This window comes from Lampetra planeri, chromosome 12 (genome assembly GCF_965212315.1).
Source record: "Lampetra planeri chromosome 12, kcLamPlan1.2.h2, whole genome shotgun sequence".
Classification (NCBI taxonomy): Eukaryota; Metazoa; Chordata; class Hyperoartia; order Petromyzontiformes; family Petromyzontidae; genus Lampetra; species Lampetra planeri.
This window is the reverse complement of record NC_136118.1, coordinates 6,814,646-6,824,352: the sequence shown is the minus strand read 5'-3', so window position 1 is coordinate 6,824,352 and position 9,707 is coordinate 6,814,646.

The window sequence follows — 9,707 nt, the reverse complement described above, 5'->3', positions numbered from 1 at the left end:
AGAATTACCAAGTGGTTATTTACGATCTCAACGAAAACCACACCTGAAGGTATTTTTAAAAGGCCTACTTAGATTTAGAAAGAATGGGTCCCAGTTAAGTCTATTCTGTAGAGTGTGTGACAAATTGGTATGAGCTGGTTATTAATTGTCATGACAACCTATCAAGCACCCATTCCTAGCTTTGTTCGTGGATACGGTCACAAATGATTACCAGGGTGTGCAGAAAGCTTTTTAAAAAATCACTTTAAACCCACGCAGATTTCGCATGTAGCATGCCATTTGACGAAATTTCGAGTATGCTGCGAGCATGTGTATCTACTATCGGGTGCAGTGAAAGCATTGTTACGGGACACACAGCTTGCATTGACATTATAACAAACATTCAGCTCTGTGAATATTTAGCAGAACACCTCTTATCTCTGTAACATATTTAAGCACACATTTCCTTGGAGCATACTGATGGGCAATGGGTTGGTGCTAAAATGTACATTTTTTTTAAACGGAACAATCAGGTGAAATGTAATATAAACTATGTACGCTATTTTTATTTATGCAGGTGAGACCCACTGAACTATATAGCTCTTTTTCAGATGCGACCTGGCCATAAATGATAGCTCAACGAAGTGGCTTAGCATGTGGAAATTTATAGCAGCCAAAACGAATGTTGATTCTAAATGTGGAGGGAAAAACCAGAAGAAGATCCACGCGACCACAAGGAGAGAGACACGCACACTCCGAATATACAGGTGTCACATCGGGATTGAACCCACGACCTCCTGCATACCAGGTAAGGGGGATATCATCTCGCCACCGCGGTGCCTGGAATCAGATTTGGTTATTAAAAAATAATTTGTCCTTTAAGCATACGTATGCATTAAAATGCTTCTCCATTCATAATTTGACACCACACTTGTCGATATTAAAGTACGTTTTTCAATTTAATATGCATAGGTATAGTGGTTTTATGTCATGTAATAACCGATTTACGTTGTATGTCGCTCTCTTGTAAATTGTAAACGTAATTGCAACATTACTTGAGCATTCAAATGGTTTAGTACATACTTATATTCTATAATGCATGTACTAAACCTGATTGTATTAAATAACTATTACAGATTGAATCATTGTAATTACCTCTGTCTAATGTACACTGTATGTATTTCCATGTTTACAACATTTCGACAGGAGAATACCAAGGCGGGTTTTACGTTTTAATTTATCACTTTCTATGACTGGCGATGTGCACCTAGGTGTGGTGATTGGTCCTGCAGCAGTATTGTGTCAAAGGTGGAATTTCATTCATTTATCCTGACTGTCCAATTTACAGAAACGATGAGCTGTATGAGCGTTCTGATCTGCTGCTGCAATTACCAATGCACATACGCTCAGCGTGGATATCCAAGCCACTTAAGGGCTGTGCGTGCAATGCGAGTTTAACACTGAATCGGTGTTCCACTAAATGTTGAGACTTCATTAAGCAAAAACAAACAGAGAAAAAAATGTTCACTTGAGCTACAGGTGGCAGCGAGTCAAGCAGTAGAATGTGAATAATTTATGCAACCCTATTACTGAAGGACACCCTCTGGGGAGACGGAGCTATGAGATAAGTTCGTGTGCAGGTGCCAAGTTGATTATATACATCGCAGGATCGGGAGGCCTTCATCCAGCAGTGGATGACCATGGCTGATGATGGTGTACTTTAAAAATATATTTTTAAAATAAACCAAAATGTGTTATTTCACAAAATAAAGAATGGTTGAAATAAATATTTAAGAGCCTTTACAACGTGAGTGTGAACTGTCAACAACAGAGAACTCTCCCACAACATTGCGCGACACGTTCCGATTAAATGAGACCGGCCTCATTTTGCAAACCGCGTTTTTTTTTCTCTCCCGGAGTCTCGGCGTGTCACGCCTGTCACCTGTCGCCGCACATTTCTCAATTGCGTTGACAGGAACAGTTTTTTTTTTCATTTAGCACCCTGGTTCTAATGGCTACAAAAGAATATAGCCAGACATTCCAAAACGGTATGCTCGAAATGAAGGACGTGGGCAGGTGCTCCAGATCGAGGGCAAATCGAGGGCAAAAACATTTATTGTGGTTAATCTGTAAGATGCAACAGCACGTGTGTCACACGCAGCAATTCTTCAACTGAGTCGCCGTTAACCATGTGACTGGTGTATAAGTGCGGTTAATCAATAACCCTGCCAGCCCCCTACAGGCCCAACTCCGTTATCGTATGCTGGTGTACACACATGCATCGATTGACTGCACAGCACATCAGGACTTTCACAGAACCACACTTTACTCCCCCCTTGCTGCACAAGGAAATAATTAAAAGAGTGGCCCATTCCTAATGTGCCACATACGCGTTGCATAGTCTAAACGGTATTGTCATCAAACGCCTTCTCTTAAACGCACACGTTCTCATGGCAGGCTACAAGAACTGTAAACAAGACAGGTTTGTTCCATTTAGATGGGTCAATTCCGTGAATGTATCTACCTAGCCGTGCTACCAATTCGCTCACGTTTGTATAGGCATTGGGTGCTGAATTAGAGGTTAACTCCATTCAACACAGCCCTTAGCATCACCTTGTTTAAAGGCGGGGCGACATACACAAACTTCGGAGGCGGGGGGGCACAGTCATTGCTAAGCAAACTTTAAACGAACGCTAAACGAACGTTTAGCGAACGTTAAATGCCGAATAGAACGAGCAACGAGAGAGTCTGCTTTTGCCTCTGGTGCATGCTGCTCTAGTTCTCACCCGCCATGTACACGAACAAAGGCTAAAAAGAAAATCCACCACTATCGTTCCATTTTGAAACATAATTTTTTGATTTGACTGTAAGACTATAGACTTAAGAGCCACATGGCTCACAGGGCTATACATAATAAATGAAACTTGAAGCGGGGCGTAGGGGGGGCGGTGAGACTTTCGCAAGGCTGGGGATCGGCCCCCTTCAGCTCCCCCGACACTACTTTGCTAAGCTAAGAGCTATAATTCTGTCCTGGATACTTTGGCAAAAATATACAGCCATGTTTGGTGTAGATGCTGTTGATTTGCTTTAGCTGACCAATGCACACAGAGTATGTGTGTCGTTGTATGTTTTCAGCATTGCATTGAGTTGTAAATGATCATCACAATAGTGCAATGCTCTCTGCAACGGTGCTGCCCTCTGCTGATGTTCAATTTTCGTCTCAACAGACTCCCCATTTTCCCATCATCATTATTAACCATGGTCCATCCGCTGCTGGACGAAGGGCTCCCCAAATTGCCGCATTATTTCATGATCCGACGATGTAACCATCTACCTAGCTTCTGCACACAAACTGTTTTCAATCGCTCCATCTCCTCAGTGGATGTACTATGGATGCCTGCAATACCTTGGCTGCCACTCACATAATTATTCTTAGACTAGCCTTTTGCCCGTCCAAGGACGACGGGTGTATTGCAGTAAATCTGAAACTTGCAAGCGAAAAGCAGACCGCAACTTGATATTTATTGCATCAATTCGTGTGCAATTTGTAAGGGCGCGGTGACACAGACTTATTTAATTTAAAGGTTATAATCCATTGTTCATCATGACGTCCTTTTTACTTCGATGTCTCAACAGCGTGACGGAGATCGCGTGACATGAGGGTTCTGCCTTTGTAGTGAGGGTTGTGAGGGGGGGGGTGTCCATTTGGAAGACGTCACCTCTTCATGATTATTAATGAGGGGGGCTTTTCGATGTGGAGTGACATCACCCGCTCATGATTATTAATGAGGGGGGGGGTGTCCATGTGGAGGACGTAACCTTTTCATGATTATTAATGAGGGGGGCTGGTCGACGTGGAGTGACGTCACGAGCGTTGCCCACAGACATTATTGGCTCATTATAGTAGTAGATGATGTGATTAACCTGAGTCCGTTATCTGATCCATGTGCTCCTCTTTCTGTCCCTCAATGTAATTCCAAGCACACATCCCTTCGTCCATCGGCCAACAAATAGGCCCTATTTATCAGCCTACGGTCCAGAAATCACACAGGCTGAATTCCTAAAATGTATTTAAATTTTATCTGGTGTGACGAACTGAAATCTATTTTAATACCCGTAATGCTCCAACACAGCATGTAATTAGTTTTTCTACTCTGATATGCAGGGCGAAGTACAAGCTAAGGACAGATAAATAATCTGAAAACTGCTCAACAGCATAAAGAATGAGATTTTGGAAATTAACATTAAATGTATTTTTTCTCCCTGATTGTAGGTTAACTCCTAAAAGATTGTTGTAATATAAACGTGTAAAGCCCTTGTGTAAATCCATTTCTGGAAGTAGGCTTTCCCACACTGATCCGTCGGTTTGGTGAATGTGGAGAGCATATACAATGGAGCATAGTACAGACTACAATGAGTGTTTGCTGGACTTGCCACCCATCTACTGTTGTGGAGTGACGCATGCAGCCAGCTATGGCTACAGGGTTTTGGTGGTACATGTTGTTTATGTTGTTTATTGTGAAATTTCAGTCACAGTTTCTAGGATCACTGTTACATTGCTTTCATGGCTTTATTTTGGTGATTTCGAAAAGTTTTTTGGTTTGGCCATGTTTGTTTGTTGTAGTACGGAGTTAGAATGATGGCTTTAATCTAAGTTGTTTTGTGGCTGTTTGTTGTTTGACTTGCATCCCACTAGGATTTTTGCACACAGCGTTGGTGTACGGTGCTTTTTTCTGGAAGATTTTTTGCTGTTGTTTCCTGGATTTTTCTGTTTGCGCTTAGTCACTTTAAGATGTTTTCTTGTTCATGTTTTTGTTTTTGGTTTGTTGCGGTTGCATCCGATTCGAGAGCCGAATGGCTCACAGGGCTATACCAAATAAATTAAACTGAAAACTGAAATCCAAACACTATCCAGACTCAAACCTGCTTAGTCGATGAGATCTGCCAAGGTACTGCCGTCGCCTGGCCAAATCGCAGCCCCGCCCCTGGAGCACCTTTCAAGCCTCCGGTGATCACCCACCCAAGTACGAAACGAGCTCAGTTCTGCGTAGACGCTGAGGGTCTGACAAGTTTGGGCACGTCTGGGGTGATTTGGCTGCACAAGAGCTGTTCTCATTGTGACATCTCCGCGGCGGATGTAATCTCGGCCTTGTTCCCTCCTTTGGCTGTTGGGCAAACCGTCGCTAGTTAAAGCTGGAATATTTTTCAGTGCAGAAGATTTGACATTTCAACTTCTTGGTTTACTTAGCCCAAACAAGAGCCGGTGATAAGAATGAATCCCGTGCTCCAGCTGGGCCATTGGGTCAATGCTGACCAATGATTGCGTCTTTCAAGCTGGTTGTGCTGGTTCAGTTGTGAAATAACATGCATGTAAAGTCCACAAAGTCACCAATCACAAATGAATGAATTTCGTCCAGTATAAACAAAAAAGATCCACTAAATCCTTACGGATAGTTTTTTCACAGGGCTGGCTGTTAAATGTGCTTTCAATGTGTTTTTCATTTGTAAAAAAAGGATTGGTCTTGTGGGATATAAATACCCGATACCAAACCGTTTGGGACTGGAATTTTTTAAGCAATCAATTTTTCCCATGTGCAAAATATAATAAATAAACACAGTTTACACACCAGAATAGAGAAATGAAGGGAAGTAGGGTCTCAGCCAGCCCATGAAGAGCATGGTATGTACAACATTCAAGGGTTCTCTTGATAGTTTTTTTCGTTCATTTTAAAAAAAAAATTCTCTTTGCATTTAACTGCATTTGTTTAAATTTCGATTTAAAGCTTTCGTGACTGCAGGGATTCATCTTCTTGGTTCTTTCGGTAAAGTCACGTAGAATGGAAACGTCGTGAGAATTATTTTATTATGTAATATTTTTATTATTTTATTATTTCCATTCTACGTGACTTTACCGAAAGAACCAAGAAGATGCATTTGTTTAATTAATTTTAAATGGCATGACCTGGTTAAACCTGACATTGAATCATGCAGCTGTTGAGGGTGTATTAATATTTTGGCTGTAAATAAAACAAAAACACATTAATGTGAAAGTTCATGTGTGATGTGATCAAGTACACTGGTTGTTCCGTGAAATCTGTGTGATAATCGTATGTATACTAATTGATTAGCGCTGGCACAATATCCAGATTACCCTGAGGACAATACCTTTAGTTGTAAATATAAAAAAAATTTGGCATGTATCCCCATGTTAATATAATTAAGTTATGATTATATGGAGCCATCACAAGAGCATGTCGATCTCAACGTATAAAATAAAATTGCAATTCGAAAACAAATGGTTACATGAATAGAAAATTAACTTTGTCATCACCAACCGCTGAATTTCAGCAGGAAAAAGCCCACACAGACATCAAGTTTGTATTAATAATGGGGGCCTGGGTGATATTTGTATATATAGAGTTTGTTTCGATCGCTTACTCAGAAAAGCGTCACTCAAGCCTGTTGATCAGCAGGGTCCTGCCAAGTTTTTGCAGCAAGGGGCGATGTTGCTGTGTGCAATCCCAATTAATTAATTTGCAAGTCGTGTTTCAGGATTGTGGATGTTTGCTAGGTTGCATGTTTAAGTAGCGAAAGTAATAGTAGTACAATATAATACAGACCAGACACACACACATCTTAGACAGATAGAGAGAGATTCTATTACGAAACGAATTCAATTTTAAGGCCGACACATATTTCCAAGCATATGAAATGTATATCATATCGCATATCAAGTACAGCAGAGAATAATGTGTCTTTTGTTCACTCGGAAATTATGTTTTTGTGCATGGAGATAAAATGTAGTTTAAAGCCCTTTCTTTCCTATTGTATCACAAAAAGTAAGCTGCAATGGAATTTTTTTGGTATAATGCATAAAATACAAGCAATTTCATGGCATTACACAGATAAGATAGGGTTAAAAACAATGAGTGGGACAAAAAAGCACATATCTTAAAATAAAATATGTTTGGTTATTTGAAGTGAAAAATCAAATATAAGCAATGTTATCTTTAATCAACACGAGCATTGTGGTCAGTAGATATTCCTTTCACTTTGATAAACAAAAAAAAGCAGGCCTGACTGCTGATGAGACTCAGAAAGTTGACACCAGTCGAGAGTTGGTCTCAATGTGTCAGTCATTCCTATATTTTAAAACCATTCTAGGGGAACCCACTGCAACTCCACAGAAGGGCACTCTTTAAAGAGATACCTTAGACAACAACAGTACAGCAAAACATTTTAAACAAATAAAGCTAAAGAATGCAAAAATGTAATACAATTTAAATATAAAATGCTTAGAATGATGAAATAAAGAGGTGGATTAGAGCAGGTTGAAAAAACGACCTGATAGTGAAAAGCAAAATTACAATGTGCCCATAATAATGAAGCTTCATAATCAGCAGAGATATGAACCAAAAACATGGACATTGATAAAGAAGCTGACAAGTATGCAAAGAAACAAGATCTTCAAGCGTGGAATTACAATGTGAGACAGAAATAATAACATGGATCAGAGACCCAAACGCATCATATTGACTTAAGAAGAGTAAGTGGGTTTTGACCGGACACTTCGTTAGAAGAGATGCTAGCCATTGGTCGAAACTAACAATGGAGTGGTAGCCAAAGACGTAAACACACCCGAGAAGAAATCCGCCGTGAAGATGGAGCGATGAGATAAACTCACGTGCAGGAGCGAGAAGGAGTGTTGTATCGGGTAACCCACAAGGGATACAGTGACGCATTAGGGAGGCTTTCACCCAGCAGTAGATAGTGGCTGATAATGAAAGGTTAGGTGGGAGTAGCAGCGGTGCAACGGTACGTACATCGTGCTAGGAAACCAGCGAAATGAGTTAAATTCCTGGCTGCAGTTAACATCAGTGGCGAGTGAGTGATTTCTGGACCGGACTTGGCCCCCTTCACGCAACCGGTTTTAACCAGCATGGTGAAGTATGATCAAACAAACCCACACGGCCAAATATGGCATGGGGAGGCCATCATCCAGCAGTTGATTGAGAAAGGTCTGACATTTTGTATTCATATTATGACCATAATTCAAGGGTTAAACTAATCTCAGATTGATTGTCCATAGTACAGTTTTTTTCTTAGGTTAGATCGCGTCAATTTATCCGGATTTTCTATCAAGTTTTCTTCCATGCAGATAATCAATTTCAGAACCAGACCAATTCACTATTTTTAGAGAATTATCTACTTAGAAACAGTGAGGATACCTCCGAAATTGGTTATGATACCAAAATAATTGTGGAAGCTGGTACTATCAGATATTTTTCATATTAACAAAACTTGGCGATGTAATATCCCATAGCACATTATTATGGCACGAAGGTTTCTTTTTTAGTGAAATGAAACTCTGGGATGAAAAACAAGCTTGCTTACCATTGGGCAAGAAATATCTTTATTACATAATATTCAATTACGTGTAACACTGCGATAATTGTATGAACTATGAATGCTTCCATATGGTGTATTAGGTTACTCTTACAATGCCCTTGTGAAAAATGTGCTGTCTTTTTCTCTGTAAAAAAATAGAATTTTAAACATTTCTGCAATTTTTTCCGACTTCTGTCAGAGAAAAAGGTTTCGCAGGGGACATATTTAATCCTTAAAAATGGCAAGCATTTATTGGCAGACACTGCTTCCTTGGCACAAGGGTTCCATTGTCATTGAAAAATAAATATTAAAAAACCTCTTGCTCGCTTTAATAAATTGATCGTACGACCTCAATTAGTATTCCCATTCTCCAGGATTCACCTATAAATAAAACAAATCTATATATGTCTTCATAAATATTTCTTTGTAATGTGGCACATGGAATAATCGGACATGGTGGAATGTGTGAGAATAATGGGAACAGTGAGTGATTTGGTATTTATCACATTTAGAATTTAACTTCCAGTTCAGCACGCAGGTTTTTCCGAACGCCTTGTAATCCGAGTGTGTTCTTCACATGAGTCCTGGGGGCTGACAGGATAACCAGGATGCAGACGATAACATATAAGGGTAGAGCAGGTGGGATTCCTCACTCCAACTCACAAAGAGTGTATAAATGCTCAACACGCAGCCGAACCCGAAATATCAAACTTGTATTAACTTCCAGATATTAATTTGATTTGTTTTCAGTGTTTAATTTCCATCAGCTCGTGCGGATATGAATATCAATTAAAGTATACATTTAAAAAAATTTATTTGCCAAATATTAAGCTTTTGGGGTTCTCAAATAATTTCACTGGTCCTCGTCATTATGCTGTAAATGTGCACATTCCAATGCCCCCTTCGAGACAAGTGAAAACATGAGACCAAGATAATCTGCCCTTGAGGTTGCTTATTTTAGCAGCACTGGAATTACCCGTGCACCACTTAACAGTTGGAACAGCAAGACACGTGTTTCAAGTGAAGAACAAAACAAGAATTTCTACTTCTTTAGTTTTTTAGAACTAGGCATACCAAACACCGTGGCTTCTTTACATGTAGGCGGTACATGTACTGCAGTGCACTTCAACTGGCTGCCAGTCACAGGTGACTGAATTACTGTATATTAACAATATTGATCAGAGAGTTCTGTGCGAAGACATAGGCAAGCGGTGGTATACAACATCCACAGTTCTTTAAAAAAAATACACTTGATCTGAGTTGAATGCCACACATACAAATTTGCGTTTCCTGCACACCTTCATAGCAATGGTGGAGAATAATGATGGAGTGGCAGTCAA